The sequence below is a fragment of the Camelus ferus genome, chromosome 14, assembly GCF_009834535.1.
Source record: "Camelus ferus isolate YT-003-E chromosome 14, BCGSAC_Cfer_1.0, whole genome shotgun sequence".
In the NCBI taxonomy this organism is placed as follows: Eukaryota; Metazoa; Chordata; class Mammalia; order Artiodactyla; family Camelidae; genus Camelus; species Camelus ferus.
In genome coordinates, this window is record NC_045709.1 from 38181747 (window position 1) to 38204242 (window position 22496).

The 22496-nt window shown below is 39.1% G+C and overlaps 1 protein-coding gene and 1 long non-coding RNA gene across 2 annotated transcripts in view; both read right to left on the reverse strand.

The window, feature by feature from the left end:
* Positions 1–22496, reverse strand: part of GPC6 (glypican 6) — a 971667-nt gene that overhangs the window by 372105 nt on the left and 577066 nt on the right. The gene's annotated exons all lie outside the window — the stretch shown is intronic.
* Positions 417–8191, reverse strand: LOC116668669. Its single transcript, XR_004325899.1, has 3 exons — positions 8107–8191; positions 5697–5700; positions 417–427 (listed from the first exon to the last, which is right to left on the reverse strand). It is a non-coding gene; the product is annotated as an uncharacterized LOC116668669 (long non-coding RNA).

Sequence of the window (22496 nt, forward strand, 5' to 3'; positions counted from 1 at the left end):
AGAGGAGCTCAGAGCACAGGCTTCTAAGTCAGAGCAAGGTCGGCTTACCTGACTCTACCACTTCCTGGCCTGAAAACCCTGGATACGTTATTTAGCTTCTCTGAGCCTTAGTTTTTTCACCTATAAATGAGGATAAAAGCAGTACCTAAGTCATAGGGTCTTTGTACAGATTAAGGGAGAAAAATGCATGTGAATTGCTTAGAACACAGCAAATGTCCAGTGATAATCAGTTCCTATTCTGAATAAGCTATGACAAAAATACAAGTCAATGGATTAAAGAGAAAGCTTTGTATGTGTCATATCTAGACATATATTTCCTTTAAGAAAGGTGTATATCGCCTGATCAAGATGAGCCTGTATTCAAAAATCAAACATCTTATTAGCTGTAGGAGGCTGATTATATTTCCTAATAAAAAAAAAAGTCCAACTTCATATCAAGAATAGATCCCTTTACAGGGCCTCCTAGCTGTTTTATATTGTTTAAAACAATCATCAACCTTTGATACGTAGAGTATAATCTACATTTTTAGCTTTAGTATGTATAACTATATATAATTCTATATAAATATATTTATAAAATATATTTTATATTTTGCATTTTTTTATATATATTATAAAATAAAAATATAAATATATTTATCTGCCTGTACATAATATTATACTTAGGTGAAAGAAAATATTTTTTAAAAAGCTTCAAAGTCATTATTTCTGCTTAATGGATAATGGTCGTTATATTGTTTTGAACTTTTCTCTCTATTCCGAGGTTTTTTTGTAGCAGGTAATTGATGGGTATTACTTTTTAATCACAGAAAAACCTTAGAATAAATGTTAATGAAGCAAACGACTGAGGAATCACAAATCCCCAAGGCATCACGCTGCTCTGTAACTTCTGCCCATGAGGGAATCAAGAAATCGGTGTGGGAGGGGCTGTCAAAAGGAGACACTTGGGAAAGTTAACTTTCTCTTTGGAAGCTATGAGCTGCCAATGAGCTAAAGTAGAAGACGGTGTTTTAGTAATTTGAGGAAAAGCTACTCTGAAGCCAGGATGCTCTGGGGCCAAGGGGCGTATCTGACCCAGACTCACAAAATGATTCTGAGTGAGTTGTAAGTACAGCCCTCCTCGTGTCTGAGACCACTTCTGTGAGGAGGGGCAGAGAAGATAGCAGCGGGCTTCTTTTAAAATTGGAGTTCTTTACCTGTTTTGGATCATGCATCCCTTTGAGAACCCGGTGAAAACTCTACAGCTTCCCCCACTGTCACACACACCCCCCTAACTTTGGGTGGGAGAGTCAATGGTCTCTCTGCCATTGGTCTTGCCTGTCTCCCATGAAGCAATTTTGACTTAAAATAAGGTAAGGTAAATACTAATGAGAAAGGCACTCAAATCTTTAGAGATGTTACCATTTTCATAAAACTCTTCAACATATATCACTTTAATTATTTTATTCTGCAATGACTATGCTTTGCTGTTTCACTGCAGAACAAAACAGAACAAAAATATGTGCTCATTTTTATGGAAAATCGTAAGTGGAAGATCATGCTCAGTTAACTACATCAGGAGACACCTGAGTATTCAAACTAAAATTCTAACCCTGTTGACCCTTAAAAGGAGTTTATCCCAATTGCAGACCAAATATTTTAATGGAATTAGTTCAGTAGAATCTTGACATTTGTGGATTTAACACTAATGAGATGTGACTGTGAGGGAGAGAGACATCATGTTCCCTGATGTACAGAAATCTGTCATTTTGCTGAGATAAAAATTTGCAAGGCTTCTGTGGAAGCCATTTAGTTAGTGAATGAGCCCAGCCAAGCACCTGGAATTCACATCTCACTGAGGCAAGGGGCCTGTTACCCTTCTTTTGGCTCTTCAGAAGATTTCCAATAGCAGTCTCTAATTTGGAAAGAAGAAACAGGCAGTAATGTAATCTCAGGACACAGACTTTTAAACATTTATTATTTCTTTTTTAACATGGGTCTTCAGTAGTGTCAAAAGAAGGGAAGAGAACCAACAGCAAGTCTCTACTGTGGGATTTATGCTCTTAGAGGCATGACCTCATGAAGGTTTGCACGTTCCAAAGTAGAGTGATGAAAAATGCCATACATGGAAAACTTGAAAGGACAACAAACATTAGGACGCAAAACATCTCCAGAAATGATTGCTTTCCTCTCCCCGATTTCTGACTAACGAGTATCCTACTGATAAAGATCGCCAGGGACTTTCACAGCCTCCCTAAAGAAACTAAATAATCCCAAATTAAAAATCCATATACACAGGGGCTATCAATTCCCATCCCCCTTTTTTTCAGGCCTGCTCAATGGAAGTCACAGAAGACCTTTGATCTGCTGGCTCTGCTCTAAGCCAATAAACCAGTTCTAGCAAGCATCTCAGTCATTAGACAGTGGGTGGCAATAAATCGTGCCAATTCAGAATGGAGCATGTTTGGGGAAGGTGTACCATTTTGCTGCCTGCCAGGCTTTTTCTGCCTCATTGGTATGACTGGACCTGGCCTTGGCAGCTTCATTTGTAGGTTGGGACAATAGATCTGCAGTCCAGGCTGGAGCCCAAACAGCCTGTCTGATTTTGTGAGACTTTGTCAGAGCCAGCCAACCAGACTGAGCCCCCCTCCCAATACGGTCCGTGCCCGGATGCTGGATATCCCTGCTGCCCAGCATGAGGGTCCCTGTATAATGGCATCTCACTACCAAATCAAAGATGAAGAACACTGGGACACAGTCGTTGGGGCCAGTGATCATTCTCTGAGGTGAGGGGAGGGAGCAGTCCCCTAGTATAGTTGGTTCTTCTTATTCTGGTCCTCTTGCTTCTAGCTTTTCTCTTTTGCAAGCCTGTCACTAAAAGTTCCATAAGGCCCTGGTCCAAGCTTCCCTAGGGAGAGACAAAAGCCATGCTAAGCTGGGTGCCTTCGATAGCTCTAGATTGTAACCATCATCTATCTTCAATTACACTTTCCTCAAGGGAAAAGACCATCTAGTGAGGTCACCTTGATTTTTTGGTCAATGGATGTGTTTTCAACAGATTTTTATCATTAGTAAAGGAGATCTTCCTTTTGCTCCAAGGGCAAATTTTTAAACATGACCTATGAACTCCTTTAATGGAATTCAATAATTTGGTACATAATGTAACAGGAGATTACTGATAATCCCTATATTTCAAACAAGTTGCATATCACTTTTTTGGTAATGTGTCCAAGTTTAGAATGTGGTTTTCCATAGAAAATAAAATATTTTAGTTTAGTGAAAGAAACTTCCAGAGTTTACACTTCCATATTTTGGTTCCTTTCAAGTCTCTTATTCTCTAGTGATTTTGTCAATAAATTACTTATTCAAAGTGAATTCTTTTAGAAAATTTTTCTAAATATGATCAGCTATGTCTGAGTCATGTAAAGTCAAAGAGTGCTTGAGCTTTAAGGAAGTGAACAAGTTTGTTTTGAACTAAATCAGGCAGAAACGGTTGATTTATTAAAGTTGAATATCCTCATAAAACTGATCCTCACTATAGACTACTATATTATCATCATAGCAAAAATATTTTAAAAGTAGTTGTCTTAGGAGAAATCTAATTTGCTTTGGCGTAACATCCTTTTTATTTTTCTGACATTCCATGACTCCTACTCTTGAATAACTGATTAACAGGCAACTATCAAAATCCAAGTCCTCGTAGGAAAGATAATTGTGCCACGTTGTATTTGGTCCGTTTGAAAGTGTATTGAATACATAATGAGGACGTTGGCCCAGCTAGGAGAACTTAAGCTCTGGCACATCTTTCCTTTGAGGCTAAAATCTGTAACCTTAACATTGCAAATATTAGACCTATTTTTCTGAGGTTTGATGTTGACAGGAGTTTCTTACTAAGATCAGGTTGTTAGGGCAGAGAGCAAGACAAAAACTACTTTTAAGTAGCTTTTTGCAATTAGCAAGTAATTAATGAGGTGTGAAGCATGAGCGACTGGAGTTTCCATGATATAACACGGCATCGTGTCACTGGGTGTCTCATTACTCATTTAATTTTAGACTTCCAGCAGCAGCAACAGCGGCCATGGAAGGGTGTCTCAGCAGAGCTGGGAAGACTGTCCTGCTAAAAGGAAGCTGTAAGCCTTCAATAAGCATAATTGCCTTACGGATGAGGTTGGCCATCTTAGAAAGAACACAAATAAGCATTTCTTTCATCGGATGAACTTTTGATGACTGCTCCCCATATACTGCCTTCTTTTAAACCTCCCCAGTGAGATAAATGTTATTTCTCAATTTTTTTCTCTCTTTTGGTTTTGCTGTGTCTGTGAATACTCATTCCTCAGGCAGAGCTGCTGTATGGTGCTATGACTTCTCTGCATGGTACATGGGTCAGGGAGAAGGTAGGCTACAAAAGAGGCCCTCTAGCAAATTCCTGGAGACTTAGTTTAGGTACAGGTTCTGTGGAGGAAAGATAGAGAAGAGAATGAATACAAAGAGGACCCTTCAGTGTTACCACTAAGTGTTATCATGCAGTATTTGTCTTTCTTTGCCTGACTTATCTCACTTTGCATGATGCCCTCAAGGTCCATCTCTATCCATCCTGCAAATGGCAGGATTTCCCTCTTTTTCATGGCTGAATATTCCATATCCTGTATTTATACTTCAGAGTTCCTAAGAAACTAGCTCGTAAATGTTCTCACTACAAAAAAAGAAATGATAATCATGGAACATGATGGAGATGTTCGCTAACACTACGGTGGTAATCATACGGCAATGTATAAATGTGCCAAATCAACATGTTGTAAACCTTAAACTTAGGCAAAGTGAAAAGTCAATTATATCTCAATAAAAATTTTTAATTAAAAAAGTAAAACATAAAAAGAGGCCCCTTAAGAGTTCTCTTTATTTTTTTCAAAATATCTTGCAAAGTGCAATTCAATTCAGCACATGGATCTTAGGTAAGTCCCTTAACATTTCTGTGTCTCACTGTCTTCTCCTGTGGGATGGGGATAGTAATTACACCTGTGAGGGTCAGAGGAAATCCTGAATGTGAATGTCATTTGTTTGTCGATTGCTTAAAAGTATTAATATGTTCACTGTATCAGCTAGAAGGCCTTCAATTGTAATGGAGAAAACAGTAACAGGAAAGGTGTAAGGAGAGCTTACAAAATAAAGAAGAGGAAAAGAGAGCAGGAGGTGCAGAAGTGAGGACACCTTTGTGGCTGGTTGGGTCTGCATCTCAGTGATTTCATGGAGGAACTGGATGACTTGTATCTCTCTGTTTAGGCATCCTGGGGCTACACTTCATCCCAAGGTTACTACACGCCACCATGCACAGCTGGGACCCTGGGTTTCCTTTCCTACATCCAGGGGGAGTGAGGGTTTCTTCTAGTAGCTTTCACAGCAGGACAAAGAAGAATCTTCTAAAGCCCCCATCAACTATTTCTTCATTTCTCCTTGGTCTGAACTGAGTCATATGTCCATATATGAACCAGGAAGGTGGGCTTTGCAGATGGAACCAACACAATAAGCACCAAACTACAGTTAATATTAACCTCACCTGGACCACCTGGTGGCCCTAAAACTGGGAGAAGTGGAAAGTCACCGGACCGAAAACCACAATGTACAGCACATTTTTCTTGTCTCTTTCAGTTGATGCTAGATTATTTTTCATGCTTCTGAGGACCTTCTGAATATCTAGTGTCAAGACAGCAAAAAGGTACAAATCTTGCCTAGTGAGAAGCCCTTGCTTTCAGGAGACACCCAGATCCTTGTAAGATCCAGAAATATTGAGGAACAGGGGAAATTAAATCAGATACTAATGCCAAGCATCAAAAAATTCTCAAGCCTTCTAGTTAACTAGATTGTTTCAAATAGCTACACACTAATTCTCAACAGTGCATCATACACTAAACTTTAATTTTTCATGCCCATAAATATATATAATACAAATATGTTTAACTAGGTCCATATCTACATATTTAATACTAAATGAATTTCTATGGAAATTTCCATAATCCCTGTTCATTAGAATAGGATATGATGAATTCACTTTTATGTATTCTAAAGCCAGTCTAAGAAAACCTATAAAGGTTTCTAATTTGAAATTTTGTTTAAAAAGGATATGAAAAGTGTGTGGCCATTTTAATTGGATTAAATGTGACTTTCCTCCAAGTCTTTGATTTCCGGTAGTTTGTAACTAACCATGTGCTTCTTCAGAAAAGGTTTTGCTCCAAATAAGACAGTACTCCCTGAAGACTGCTTTATATTACTGCAACATATTCAGTTAAAGAAAGAGTATAATGCAAGTGACTGCTTTGTGAATATTAAAAACTATTTTTTAAACTAATTTTTTTTAGCCAGTTCCTTGTCATAGAATTAAGACTATATAGAATTATACAGCCTTATATTTTATATAACATATAGTATATACAACTGCCTTTGGATAAAGCTACAGATATTTAAAGATTTATTAAGGGAACTTTGATCTTCATATTTAATTTTCTTCTTTAAAGTAAAAAACTTCAACGTATCAAGCTCTTACTTTTCTCAGCATTTTCTGCTTTTTTGCTCTGCATTTCCAAAGCTCACTCTGCCTCACCCCAAATTGGGCATTCTTTCACTTCCTTTACTGCAGTGGTCATTTTACTACGTGTACACAGATCAAACCTAGGCCTCAAACTTAAGTTCTTTTGAAAGATCTGAGTTCAAAGGAATTCAAACCATCAGTTCAGTCACAAATTTTACCTTAACATGAGCACCTTTAATACTTTTTACTCATATGTTCACAAGCATTTCTAGAAAGAGCTAAAGAAATGACATTTAATTTTACTGTGTCAATGCCCAGAGGGTTACGTATTCAATTCTAAAAACCAACTGAGTCAGCTTGCCAACAGCTGTTGAAGGGTTACACTGCGTGTGCTATTGGAGGGGCTTAAGGGGCTGAGATCTTACGTCCATGCTCTGCCACCTTACAATGGATCCTGATTGATAAGGAGGATAAAGACATTTAGAAGGCACCTTAGAGTGTCCATTATTTGTCTAAAAATGAATTGATTTAATGCAATAAGTGATTTTTCTAATCCTTTCCTTAAGTATTTGTCTAGTATCTCCGGATATAATCCGACAGAAGCCTTCATAGGTCTGTGTAGTGACAGGCACTATGTAGAATGAACACCAGAAAGGTGTTTCACAGGCCATAACTCAGGGGGCAGGTGGAAGACAGATGTAACATTTGTTGTATCAAAAATCACACATATTTATTGAACTTAAGCATGGGAAATATAAAGAGAGACAGCACTTTCAGTCTCCTTAAGCAAACATGAGCACATGGAACACAAACTATTTCCAACACAGAAGTGTGTGTGGTGCTGAGAAACAGTAGGGCTTTTAGAGATCTCCCCCACTCACTTCTTCCCCCATTCAGAATTGAAACGACTACTTCTGTACATGCTGGCACACACTTTTAACATACGATGTGGAGCACTGAATGTGGGGCCAAATGGCATCCTTCAAAGTCCAATGACCCCATTCCTGGGCTCGCAGGTGTCTGCCTAAAATCCTTCAAAAGTAAAAGTACATTCTTTACTAGGCATGTTTGCCCTAACAAACTAATAGTCCTAGGTAACGCCTAATCTCACAAAAGCTTAGGCTGGTTTGCTTCAGCCCCCGTCTCCACCTAATCAGAGTCATATATTCCACAGCACCATCACGGACCCTAAACATCTTAACTCACCTACAACCAATCAGACACTTGTGCACAAGCTGATCAAGCACCTTGTGCCCCCTTGGTACCTTATGAAACCCTACCTAATAAAAGACTTTAGCAACTGACCATCAGGGCTCACACAGGCACCTCTCATCTGTGTGGTCTGCTGTTGCCTATAGCAGCCTATCTATTAAACTGTTCTTTGACTCTCAAACTTTTCTTTGTCTTTGGTAAATTTTTTAGTGCTCCAGCACCAGCCTCCCAATACCCCACAGCACTGAATTGTCATCACTCTTTTGCACAGTCGATCTTCACCAGTGGATGATACACTTCTGAATGTAGGTGCCTCACTTTTCTCACCCAGGTCCCCTCAGCACCAGCAAAATTACTGTCCCACTGCAGTCACTTGGTAATTGTTTGTGGACGATAAATGCTGAGAAGTGTATGGAGAAAAGGGACCCTTCCTACACTGCTGGTGGGAATGTGATTCAGTGCAGCCACTATGGAAAATGGTATGGAGATTCCTTAAAAAAATAAAAATAGAGTTACCCTATGATTCAGCAATCCCATTCCTGGGCATATATCCAAAGAAAACTCTAATTTGAAAAGACACACCCTAATGTTCATAACAGCACTGTTTACAATAACCAAGACATGGAAACAACCAAAATGTCTATGGACAGATAATTGGATAAAGAAGTTGTGGTGTATATATATACAATGGAATACTACTCAGCCATAAAAAATAATGAAATAATGTCATTTGCAGTAACATAAATGGTATTACAGATTATCACACAAAGTAAGTCAGAAAGAGAAAGATAAATACCATATGATATCACTTACATGTGGAATCCTTAAGAAATGAGACAAATGAACTTATTTACGAACCAGAAACAGATTCACAAACATAGAAAACAAACTTATAGTTACCAGGGTGGGGAAGGAAGATGGAGAGGGATAAATTGGGAGTTTGGGATTTGCAGACACTGACTACTGTATATAAAATAGATACACAACAAGGTCCCACTATATAGTACAGTGGATCTTGAAAAGCAAGATATTCAGTATCTTGTAATAACCTATAATGAAAAAGAATATGACAAAGAATATATATATATATATAACTGAATCACTGTGCGGTACACCAGAAACTAACACAATGTTGTAAATCAACAATACTTCAATAAAACATATAATAATCATTTGTGGAAGTGAAATGGAGTAAAAAGTAGTAAATTCACCATTTTGCATGACTCTTTTAACACCACTACGTTCTGTATTTAGAGATTTTCCCTTCAGTCTTCTCTTCCTCTTTCATCCCTCTACCTTATCATTTAAGTCCAAAGCATTGGTCGGGGAGAAACTGCTTAAATCCACGACATCACTTTCAGTCTTAAGTTAAAAAATAAAACAAACTAACAAACAAACAAAACCTACAGTAAGCACTCCTTTGCTCATAAAGCACTTAGTAGCCGTGCCAGGCCACGCCACGAAGACTAGTCCAAGTTGATGACTTGGGCTCAGCTAAGGCTGCTTAATTTTCTTGGATCAGCAAATAAACAGAGCAAAGGATACACAAGAGATTAAAGTATGTGAGTTGCCCATCAGAGGTGTGCCCCAAAGTAGTGCCCCAAAGTCTGGTAGCTCATGCAAAGTGAAAAATCTACTAGGTGAGAAGAAACGTACCTTGACTTTCATAGACTTTGTCTCACCCTTTTCTACAGTTTTAGACCAGTACAGGAGTTGGGACCCTCCAAGTCCTCAGGGGTCTGTCCCATTGCTATCTCACTGCATGATGGTCCTATTCTTATTCCTACTATGTCATTAGGTTTATTTGAGGTATCAGTTAAGAGGATTTGCCTGCAGCCTGTAATACTAAGAAGGGCCACTGGAACCAATCATTTGGCCTTAAGGTGGACCAGACAAGAAAAGGTGTCTGAGGAAGGGTTTCTCACCTTGTAATTTAGCTCAATCAAAGACCTTAGTGAAAGAAAGTAATTTCTCCCTGGAGGTGTCAAGGCACACAGTTTATGTCAGAGGACCATGAAATTGTCTTACATCCGGCCTGATATCACAGCAGGAGAGATGGAGATGATGGGTGTGCTGGGCCCTGGGGCAGAGGCCCTGGGGCGGGGCAGGCCAGGGCAGGCTTGACTTTTCACCCTACTTTTTCAGTGTTAGTCATCTTTTCCTGCATTACATATTGCCATGAAGCCTAGTGGCTCCATACAACAATCCTTCTGTGATTCTGGGAATCACTGCTTTTTGGCTGGGCTCAGCAGGTTGGTTCTTTGTCTGGTTTCGTCTGAGGTCATCTATGAGGCCCCAGGCATCCACTGGCTTGACTGGGCTGGAATGCCTAGTAGGCTTTGCACACAGATCTGGCAGGTAGCAGGCTGGCAGCCAGGACACGTGGGTTCTTCTCCACTAGCCTCTCCAGAAGGCCAGCTCCACTCACTTCCTGGTGACAGCTTTCCAAGAGGCTGAGAAGAAACTCCAAGGCCACTTGTGGCTACAATTGAGACTCTTCACAGAACCACATCCACCACATTCCATTAGTCAAAGCAAGATACAAGGTCAGCCTAGACGGAATGGGTAGAGAAGCTGACCACTCCTCTCACCAGGAGACACTATAAATTATTTGTGGTCATTTTTAATCTCCAAAACTTTCTTTGCTCAAAAACCATGAAACCTATAGTGTTTTCCAAATACTTAATACTGGAATATATATAAGTTTATATTTAACACTTAAGTATTTCCCAAATATTTAATAATTAAGAAGATAATTATTAAGTACGTAAATGAAAATCCCAAGTGGCTTCTTCCTCTTCCTCCCCCCACCCCAATATGGTAGAAGAACAGTATTACCATTTGCTCCTCTTGATGAGGGTTTTTAGTGTGAGGTATTTTCTGAAATATACTGTATGTTGTGATATGTTTTATTACCACGTAAAACCCCTGGAAAAGAATGAGAATTACCTGGGCCTAAATGGAATGGGAAACTGAAGGCTACTTTTTCTTTCTAAAAGCTGAATGACACATGTACACCACCCGTCACTTCAGAAACAGGAGAAACAATAGAATTTCCATTGTATTCCTTTTGCTTATTTACACCTTTGTCCCAAGGGTATTTCAGGGAGGCTGATGAGAAATTTCAAAATGCTGTTCAGAGGAAACACAGGGAAGCCTTTTTACCATACACACCACCAGTTGTTTCTCTGTGAAAACAAAATTACACTGGAGTCTCATTACCCCTTTAAAACAGGATTTACTTCGCACCATCGTTATCACCTCCTCTCTTTTATCTCTGTTTCTGATTAGCCCTTGGAGAGGATGACACATCATTAAAGGCTTTTGTGCTGGGCCATCCAGAGTGCTTCTGAGTATTCTGCCATGTCAGCTCACTGTAATGAGAACCCAGTATTTGAACGTGTTTGCTTGTCCAGTTGTCATTGATGATAATGGGCTGCTTTTATGGCCTTTATTGGGCACACAAAATAATGCCTGATACCACTGGGTGCTGACCTCATTTTCTTAGGGCAAGTCCTGCCATGTTGGTCAAGGGCACAGTGACTCTGAATCTTCAGGGAGTTAGCTTTTGAACTATGCAAGGTTGTAAGAGTCTAACAGATTCACAGCTGCTTGCAGTTCCTTAGGACACTGGGAGTTCCTTCATATTGGATCATCTTTCTCCATGACCTCTAGAAGTCCTTGGTGAGGGATGAGCTCCTTTTCTTTCCAAACAAGTCGAAAAAGATCGGTTACACTGTTCCTTTGGTAATGTGTGGGTTAGGGGAAGTGGAGGGGAAAACAAGCCTGGAAGTGTTGCATTGTGACTGCAAAGTGAGCCATCCAGAAGGACGAAGAAATTGACAATGTGCCATCTGAAATGATCAAGTTATCAGGGATGATATTAATACAAAGTCTCCTGATACTAGAAACAGACCTGAATGATACCAGAGGGCTGAACATGAGCCAGATTTGATTTGTCAGTGGGCTGCTCTTATTTTGACAACATCTTGGTAAAATTGTCACATCTGTTGAAATTCTGTTTGACAATTAGCTGTAGCAAAGAACACCGAGCAATCTTATTTTCACGTCTGCTGTACACTGGGATTTTCCCACAATGAGTCATCAGCCACCAGAAACAATGAAGTGTCACAACAATTCCAAAGATACCATCTGTTTACGGGAGATAATCCAAAGATAAACATACATCATTTAGCACAGCTATTTTTTCAAATGACCGTTGATTCAAATCAAAGCACCTCAAATCTTTTCTGAACTGTTACTAACGACATAGATATTGAAGATGGCAGTTAAGGTGGTACGCGTTGATAACATCTGCTAAGACTACAGACGATGTTTATTTAAGCATCCTCTCTTGGGAACAGCTGACATTTGAAAATGTGGAAGATATTTACATCACCTGGGTCCTCCCCACCTGGTGTTTATAAAATGTTCCCATCGGAGACTAAACTATCAAAAACTTCTGTTTTACTTGGGAATCACAAATAGATAAAAGTGTTTACTTGCAGCTTTTATTCAGTAGCTAGAATATGTGAGGTCATTGCAGAAAGAATAGCTAAGGTCACCAGAACGAATGAAAAACTTTTATAAAAGCACCTTTCACTATGGCTCATGATTTTACTTATTTAATAACGCTCATAGTGATCTTGAAAGATGTAGAGGACTGGGGGCAAATCTCTAATTTAAAAAATAGGTATTTATTCAATTGTAAAAGTAATATAAAAGCAGAAAGGAAATAATCTTAAAAAGACAAAATAATAATGCAAAATTTGAGAGGTGGGTATACTTAATATGAAAAAGCAATGTGCATGGTGCCATTATATTCCAGATATGAAACACTGTGAATTCGCCCAGATGGGTTTTACTACAAAAAAAGCTTAATTAATGATGAGATAAACTAATCAGAACAACTGTCACATGGTCCTTGGGAGTTGGCTTATGAGTATCTACTACCATTACTGTGAAATATTCCATTAAGTCCAACAAAGGTTTATCAAACAGCGCTGAGTGTGTTCCCATGCTTTCATCTCCTAGTCATTTTCTGTCCAAAGAGCAAGGAAGAGATCATGTTTAATTTATAATACATTGAAACCACTTTATAATACTTCTTGGGGTCACAGAAGCTGCACCTGTATACGAGGCTAACTTGTTATTCCAGGTTTTTACCATCTGGAGTCAAATTTCAAAGGATGTGTGAATCCACGTCACCAAGTAAGAGAACTTAAAGAATAGTAAACGCGCACATAGGTGATGCTGTCGATCTATGTGTTCATTCCTTCGTGTCCTTATTCATTCGTGCATTCAGTCTTTCAGCAAATCTTTATGAATCCTCTAGGCTGTAGGAAGCCCTGGGGTAAGCTCTGGGGACACAGTGTAAGAAGCAAATTCAAGTTAGAGAGAGAAAATTCCTTTTTGCTAAGCCCTATTAGTGAATTGTGTGACCTGGGGTAAATTTCATAACACCGCTTTTAATCCTTCCACCAGATTATTCCTAAAAAGTAATTAGTTTGGGTGAGAAAACCATCTTAGATGCTTAGACTGGGAAAACACTAGTACTCATTCAAGATGAAATATGCCACATATCTAATGAAACCTAACTGAAGCTTCATTCTCAGCCCTGCTATTTTTTCAGATGAAACAGAATTTACAACCATGTGTTTTGCAAACTTATAGTAAAGGACGACATTTTACCCAGAAAGCAATAGCGTTCAAATACTCATCAGCCATTTCCTCCTAACTTCTCTGAAGCTGTAAAACACAGATAATATCGACCCAAACAGACCATTGTGAAGACTAGAAATTATCTATGGAACATTCTTGGTGAATAGCTTCGTGCATGACAGGGTCTTAATAAACAACAGCCAACTACAGTTGCTGTGAATATTAGGTTCAAGCTAGGTTATTTAATGGGAGATTCCATCCTCCACTGATGGACAATAGCATGGCTTAAGTATTTTAGTAGAAATTGCTAACTGAACAAATAAACACGCAGACAGTTGCTTACAACCTCTGCTATTTAAACACATTCTTTAAAAAAAGGTGACATTTCAACTTAAAACAGCTCACAATATATGAATTTAGCTGTATTCCAATCACACTAAACCTTCGAGTCTCCTGTGAAGTTGAAGCAGATGTCCATCAGTCATCTCCGCTCCCTCTGAACTGCTCACTAAGCTAACGGCAGACAATGTCTGGTATATGCTGACAAAGTCAACGCATGCTAGTATTTCTCTTCATCACGCTACAGACTGATGACGGTCTCTGCATTCCAAAGGCTATTGATTGTTTCTCTGTTATGTCAGCAACATGATAAATAATAAATCTTTTTTTTTGTTTGTTTGGAAAGCTCTTCCAACTTTGAAAGAGTCAACTGATAGCTCTGACTTGAATAGAAAAAAAGAGAGGTGGAAATCTCAATTTTTCATGTAAAGCCAAATTTTGTCTTGATCACCTCTTCTCACTACTTATTTTCTAAACACCTGGCTAAACAGTAAAGCTATAGTGATTTAAATTTAGAGATTAGTTATTCCACTGGCAGGATCGTATTAGGGTTTGTTTTTTGCTTGGCCGGTCAGCTTAGACCGGAGAGATTACTTATTATCTTTCATTTTAGATTTTAAAATTTCCTCTTAAAATTTAGATTTAAGTAATGTGTTTTAAATGGTACCCAGTGACACCCAACAAGATGCCAAGACAACCAGTCGGTTGGAAAGATAAAACATTCTAGCAGTGAACTGGTGGTTCTGCATGATGTCATCTAATTCACATGCATACCATGATGGTGTCAGCATCACAGAGACTGAAAATCTAGGGCCAGTGAAGAAAATCAGATGAGGTAGGAAAAAAACTGGGTTCCAATCTGTGAAGTGTACCACTATTTCTAGACGTTTAGAGATGCTCCTTGGAGAAGTGGCACAAGGCTAGGTGTCCTGGCTCATATTTTTGCAACAGTCACCCTGCCTCTTACCTCCACCATCCAGTTACTCCTTGCTCTCATGATTCTTCCGTCCTGTGCACGTTGCGCACAAGTCCTGCCATAGGATGACCCAGATTACCACCAATCAGAGTGTATTTGGGGGAGTACAGAGGTGATCTACAATTACTAAACACACTGTTGCCTATTCAGACACCTGCCCGGGATGTATTGTGGCCAGGATTCAAGAGAATGAGACAGATCAGCCACTCAAACTCATCTTGGATGAACTTGCTCAAGTGGGTACCTAGGGCTGACTTGCAATTTGAGGCGATAGGCATTTCATCTATGGTGATGCACCGTATTAAAGTCCCTTTTCTCTAATACAAACAAGACCCGCAAGAGACCCTCAGAGAATAAAGCCCACCATTATAGCTCGAGGAAATACCAGCAGAGAGGGGATCACACTAAAAGTGGAGAGATCAGTGATTTATCCTTCCTACCCTTTCACTCCCTCCCAGACAGGATCTGAAGTCCTCAGAGGAACATGCCTGAGGGTGTGGGAGATTACTTGCAGTCCTTTCCTGCAGGAGGCTAGATAAGTTAAGCAAGGTTAAAAAAATCTGAAACTCACAAGGCTTTTTAGAGGCAGAGAGGGAGCTGGACCATCTGGGTTTAAACCCCAGTTCTGACTCTTAACAGTTGTGTGATCTTAGGCAATTTACTTAAACTTTTTATGCTTCAGCTTCCTCATCTGTACAATATGAGGATATTATCTATTCCCAGGTTACTGTGAGGATTAAATGGACTTACACCTGTAAAACACTTAGAACAGTGCCTGCTTCCTAAAAAAAGGCTCTGGTGGTGTTGGCTACCTGGTTGACCTCTGAGTTCTAGTTCATTTACTCAGTCTAGTCTGGCTAGTCCCTGTAGTCAACCAAGGTGGGTTAGCACAGCCAGACAACTCTGTCCCTTGAAGGAATCCCAAAGTAGAAGCATTTATTTCTAGACATCCGATAATCTAACAAACTCCCCCACCTTGCAGTAACACTGAGGACACGTAATTCTCCCCTGTTGCCTTGATGCCAACAGGACCTAAACACCGTGTCCTTCATAGGCTGCCCAAAAATGAGTTTTGATAATGGGACAGCTTTGGGATATCATATTACTAGAAACTTCTAGAAAGAAGATAGAATAATATGCAAAATGTTTTTTTTTTAAATAACTTCTTATACACAGCTGTTTTTAGCTAGATTCTAGATGAATCACCTTGAAAAGAAAGAACAAGGTGGCAGAAGGATTTTCTCCAACGACTTGCAAATGAGGAAAATTTCCAAAGGCGGCTGTGGATGCAGAACGTGCATTTGGAAAGGAAGTCAATGAAACGCAGACTAATGGAGGAGGGTGCCTATCCATCTGCTGAACACAAATACGCCCCGTTGGACACAGATATATTCTTGCCCTTTACATCACTTGAAAAATGTGGCTCTTTTGGCTTTAATTCTGTTTAGTGCAGTGTATGTGCCGAACAAATGCTTGTTGCCTGATTAACTGAGAGTGTCACCTCAATCTAGGATTGGGGCAGAAGTGGAAACAGCTGGATGTGCTCTTACACACTAACCCTCCAATATTCAACAATTCTGTTTTGGAGAAAAATCCTTCCTGACTTGGGTCCTAGAGAAATAAACACTCATCATTTCTATTTAAGATGGATTCCTCCAGGAAAACAGTCTGAAGTGGACTAGTTTTTACGTTGACATGAGTAACATCACTATTTTGGCAGTGATGACAAGGGTAAAGAATCATATTTGAGTGCAGAGAACCAGGGTTCTTGACCCCAATATCTTTTTAATAGGTAATTCATCGGATGAAAGATGATAATTATAGATCCTTAGCTTGCTTGGAGAATTGTCACCAGGGTCTGATGAATTTGTGTTGCATGCTTGGCGGAAGGTAATGTGATCGCCACTCAAGGAGAGAAAGGGAGATGGGCGGGTATTGCAGAAGGTCAAAGATGCTGAACAGAAGGAGAGGCAGACAGTAATAGGACGCCTGGAGGAAATGAAGACATGCAGGGCTAGATATGTGCTTTGTTAAGATGGTGTCCATCTCTCTCAAGCATGCAGGATAAGACAGGGGCGCGAGTAGTAGTTGTAAGCTGTAGTTACCTGAAGAAGAAAGAAGAAATTCACCAGGGCAGGTAGAGGAAGACAGAATTATGGAGAAGAAAAGGGCAGAAAAAAAGAAAATATGTTCATTAGCCTGACTTTTCTATCAAGATGAAGGTGAAAAAAATATGAAAGCAGTTTTTACTAAGAGAGAGCTGTTAAATCCTTTCTGGCTAAGGTTTATCGTAACAGGTTGACTCTCAAGAGAAGAACAGTTGCTGAGATAGAAATAATATTGTGATGATTTCGATTGTTAATTAAAATGAGATGAATTTAAAGATCGTGAAACTGGAAAAAACCACCTCCCCCCAGTCTCAACACCCAGGCCCTCCACAGCCCTCTTACCCGTATAGGACATGCTCACATAACCATCTGCACACACAAAAAATGTAAAGCCGTGAGGTGTTGCCAAGAAATGTGATTTTGTGTTAAGGGGCAGAAAAACAATCATTCTAAACCTTCAACCAGGTGTTTGTATTGTCATCAATGAGGAGAGGACTCTGTTTTTCAAGTAGATGGGCTCTTGGGTACAGCCTTGGTGGCAGAAGGTAAATCCTGTGGTTTGCTGGCCAGTGTGTGTGATGGAGATCAGTCTGCATAATAATGAATATTGAACCTTGTTGTCTTTGAAGATGATGCTCTGTGTAGATTATATTGTATTTAGGGAAAAGTTTGCTTCCTTCATGCAGGGCTAGAAGATTACAGTAACATTATTACTGCCAATTAACACGTTTTGCAGGGAGGAGTGTGTGTGTGTGTGTTTCATGTAAGTTAACCACCAAAAAATCAACCTCCTTTTGCATCTCACAGGAGCAGGAAGATAAGGTGTAGTGTTGGAGATAATAGGCAAATAATAAAAGTAATGAGACAGAGACGGGGCAGGGGAATAAACCAGCCACCATTCATTCCTTGGTCCATGCATCCAAGGGGCCTGGTATCCTGTTAAGGCGCATCAAAGTGCAGGACTTCCGGGCAGAGATTTGCAGAAAGGAAGCAGGGTTCCCTGTTAGAGGGAAGGGGCAACCAATTGCCATGGGAACAACTCAGCACGAGTGTGACAAATTTCCTTGTTCTCAACGACACTGGAAAACAGTAGACGTTGAAAGAGACAGGGAGCCATTAGACGTATCTGGAGTTATGAAGTCTCGGGTAAGTGAAGAGATTTTGGAAGCTTCATATCAGTCTGTCTCTTGGATTTATTTTAGAAACTGTACTGGAGGACAAAGACCAGAACGAGTGAATGAACTCTGTCAAGTGAGACTGAGTGTCCATGGGGAATGTCCCATGCTGGCCTGTTATGTAGGACAGTCTGAGACATGCTTTATGTGGGCGCTTCATGAGTTAAACTCCACATCAGAAAAGGTGTTTCAGTTGTAGAAAAAGGACACAATACTACCACCTGTAAAATGAAAGTGTGCAAAATTTTGGAGTAGAAAAAAGTCCTATACACGTAGAATAATACTTAAAAGGAAAAGCTTACATGTCTGTATATTATGTGTGTGTGCTGTAAAACCATAGATGCTGAAAGAAACCAGACACAAAAGGCCACATTTTCTGTTTTCATTTATGTGAACTATGCAGAATACGTAAATCCTTAGGGACAGAAAGCAGATTGGTAGTTGCCAGGGGCCAGGGGCAAAGGAGAGCTAGGGAGTGACTGCTTAATGGTTAAGGAGTTCCTTTCGGATGGTGAGAAATGTCTGGAACTAGATAATGATGATGGTTGCACAATGCTCAATGTGTTAAAAGCCACTAAAGGCTTTAAAATGGTTAAAACAATGATTTTTATGTTCTGCATATTTTATCAAAATTTTAAAAAGCATATGCACTGCATCAATCCATTTTTATTTATTTTGAGGGGGGTTGTTTATTTATTTATTTATTTTAAATGGAAATACTAGGTCTATTACTGAGTTATATCCTCCCCCTTTAATCTATGTTTTTAAGAGAAAAAAATGACTGAAATATATGCAGGTAGAAATTGACAACATCAATATAAAATGAAGCTCTACCTACAGTTTCTGAGGAGGGAGGTGACACTTAGGAGCTGGGCTTTTGGAAGATGTTTTCCCGTCATTTTTCTTCTCGGTAATTCCCATGGTCTGGTTAAGTGATATTTATGATTTCTTCCACCTCTACATTTTTATGACCCTCTGTTTGATAGATCAGTGCAATTTTTCCAAAAACAGATCTCAGGAAAAGGAAACCAGAAAAACAAAGTCAGTCTGAAAAGACAGAAAGAAAAAAATATATATCTGTCAAGATGAATTTAGATTGTTGCATAGTCATTCAAAATAAAACCACAGAAAATAGATGGATGGGTTTCAAATGTAAGAAAAGTCATATGAGAAGAAAAGAAAATTTCTAAAAGGAACCAGTTGTGGAGGAACAAACGTGGAGCAGAACTGTTGAGTAAAAGGAGAAAGAGAGGGCATATATAAGGGGAGGAATGTCTGTTCAAGAAAGTAAAGAAAGACACAAAGAACCAAAACAATAATACAGAAAAACAAAAGAAATTGAGAATAAATATTCCCCTAGAGGTGGACTGAAACCCTCAGGCTGAGAGGGAAAGAGGGAAGCAAATGTTCAGGAGATAAAAACTACAGTAGGAAGGGTCAGAAGGGGACAGAGAAGAGTCAAGGGAAGAGTTCAGAGTTAAACAAAATCTTCAAGTGCGAACACTCAACAGAAGTAGAAAAATCATCACAGCGTAGATGAGTTTTATGGAAACAATGGAAGAAAAGAAAGGTGAAGCATTGGAGCAAAAGTTGTGAAAGTCAAGGATCACAAGGAAGACTTGGTTCAGAGTCAGGGCAACAAAATGAACAGAAATCTAAGCAAAATGAATTTCTGACCTTGAAGCGTGGGCACCAGGAGAAAGAGAAAGAGTAGTAGTTGGCTTAAGACAAAAACATGGAAAGTTTGAGAATTCTGTAGAAAGAAAAAAACTTGAATAATGGAGAGATCTGTAATAGGACAGTTTCAAGGACAATAAAATCTACAGATGTTGGTACATAGACATGAGCTAACATTGGAGGTCCAAAGTAAAAGACAAATGATACAAGACAGATACTTCTAATAAGTCTGAATAAATGAGAGCGTATATTCCTTCTTGGCAACTGTGTCAAGTATTAATGTTCCCATTTTGTATGTAAGGAAATTAAAACTCAAGAGGTTTGATACAGTTTTCACAATTCCAGGGTGAAAAATGGTCAAGAGGATTTTAATTTAGTTCTAGTTAACCGTAATGGTCATCTAGTTCTTCCCCACATAATAAATTCCACCAATATTCATTCATGAGATTTTCAGTTGATTTTGATTATCATCTTGGAAATGGGTAAAAAAAAAAAGCCCATTTTTAACTTATTCTTAATTTTATTACCTGATTCCAGTAAATTCCATTTTCTGGACCTGCCGGATAGCCAGACTTACCAGCTTTCCTCTCCCACGTGTTTCAGCCAGTGACACTGCTACTGTGAGAATGTCTCATGCATTCCTGAAAGCTGGAATTATGAACACAGAGTACACTACTCTATAGGAAAGTGTAGGTATGAAAACTGAAATGATTTATTCTTTATTACTGTGTATTCTTGGGCATCTAGACCCTGTTGGCTGCTCTAAGAACTGAGTTATCGACTGGCATGTTGTTTCTATGGAAGAAAACATTTCTCAGCTCTAAAGCAATTGACTCAGAAGCAGTCATCCAAAACACAGCCCATTTATTTTAGGTTGAAGACTGCTTATGAAATATGTCCATCACTTTATGTCCCTTGCTTCTAATTAGCTCCAGTGACCTTTGTGGCTATTGATTTCTCTTCTGATTGTCTTTTATGAAAAATTCAAGCTTTTGTTTTGCTGCTGCTATTAGTTCAAGAGACTGCTCACTAATCACCTGACTTCCTTCATTCTGTCCTCACTATGAGCCTCTGAAATAAGGATTATTATTTTTACTCTACAGATGAAGAAACTGAGGCTTACAGGGGAAGGCTAATTTATCCAGGGTTGCACTGCTTCTAGGAAATAGAAATTAAAACCGAACCCTTATCTGACTCTAAAATATCTGTTAAATATCAGCAAAACAGAAATAGAAGAATAAATAAAATGTGTAAGGCTAGATTTTTTCCATTTACCTATATATTCATTCATGCATGCATTTGTGCATTCCCTCAGTCATTAAGATAAGTAGACTTATTGGTCAAAAAAGCAGAAAAAATGACATTGGCTAAGCGTTAGGAAGATGATAGGAAAATGAGTTAGGACACACTCTTGGCTTTATAGGATTTCAAAGATGAATGGGAATAACAGACTTAAATGCAATAATAATAATTAAGCTTAGTGGGTTCATATTAATTATACTTTGGAAGGCTGAGGAAGGTATCAAGCAGAAAGTAACATTTCACCTTTTGTTGAGGATAAAAAGAATTTATCAGGAAAATAACGGGCTGGTAGGAGTGGGAAGCATGAATATACCTACTCTTACTGCCTAAATACATTTCCTGAAACATACAAATTACATTTTCAATGTTACTTGAATTTACCTTGGACATAAAACAAAATCAAATCTTATCTGTGCAATTTTCTGTTAGTGATTTACAGGATAATACAGCCCTGCCCAAACTCACCCTCTGCTCCCTGAGACCATGAAGCTGGTCAAGTTCTTCTAAAGAGAAAGTGTCCTGTCTGCCAGGGTAGGAGAGAATGATGCAGGACTCTCCCCAGTAACCTTGGAGGGCGAAAATTAGTTCTGAGAACTTGAGGTTTCTCCTCTGTGAATGTCTGCCTCCTATAAGCTTTGACAATAAAAAATTGCCCTGGCTTCAGAATACTTCCTGGATGCACTGTCAAGTGTGAGAGAAGGTCACAGATGGATCCGTGAAAAAGCCAGAATCATGAAAACATGGGTGTTTGCAGATGAATCAGAGTGAATAGAGAGTGACCCTTTGCTATCATCACTTAATCACCCGGGTAAGGAAAACACCAGGAGACAGGGGATAGCAGCAATTGTGACCAGTGAGGACACGTGGCATCAACATAAACTTATCACAATGAACATCACCATCATTAGTAACTTTGAGGTCTACTCATCTTAGTGGGCTGGGCACAGTTACCTGCAGAATGCTTAAAAAGGCAGCGTTTATAGCTCTAGGCATCACAGGGGTGAAAAAAATAGCATATTCCTTTAGCTTTTATGTTCGTATATTATTATTGAAGTGTAATAGAGGAACAGGTACCCTGCTTCCTAAAACTTAACACATAAATGTCTCTAGCTAATAGATCAGACCCTTGGCATTTAGGGATCTAGCCTTTTCAGTATTTCCTTTTTGTTGTTCCTCAATTTTCATGACATTTAGATATTTTAACTTTCAATTAGATAATTATTTATGTTTTTATTGTGGTAAAATATATATAACATGAAACGTTTCATTTCAACCATTTTAGAATGTACAGTTTTAGTGGCAGTAAGTACGTTCACAACATCATTGCCACCATCACCACCGTCCATTTCCAGAAAATTTTCCTCATCCCTAACAGAACTCTGTACTCACCGAACAGTAACTCCCCATTTCTTCTTTCCCTCCAGCACTTGGTAAGCTCTGCTAGACTTTCCTAGACATTTTGAGGTTGTAGAACCCAATTCAAGTTGATGAAGCTGCAAGACTAGTGTAGGATGCCACTTGAGTAATGACTGACTCTGGTCAGT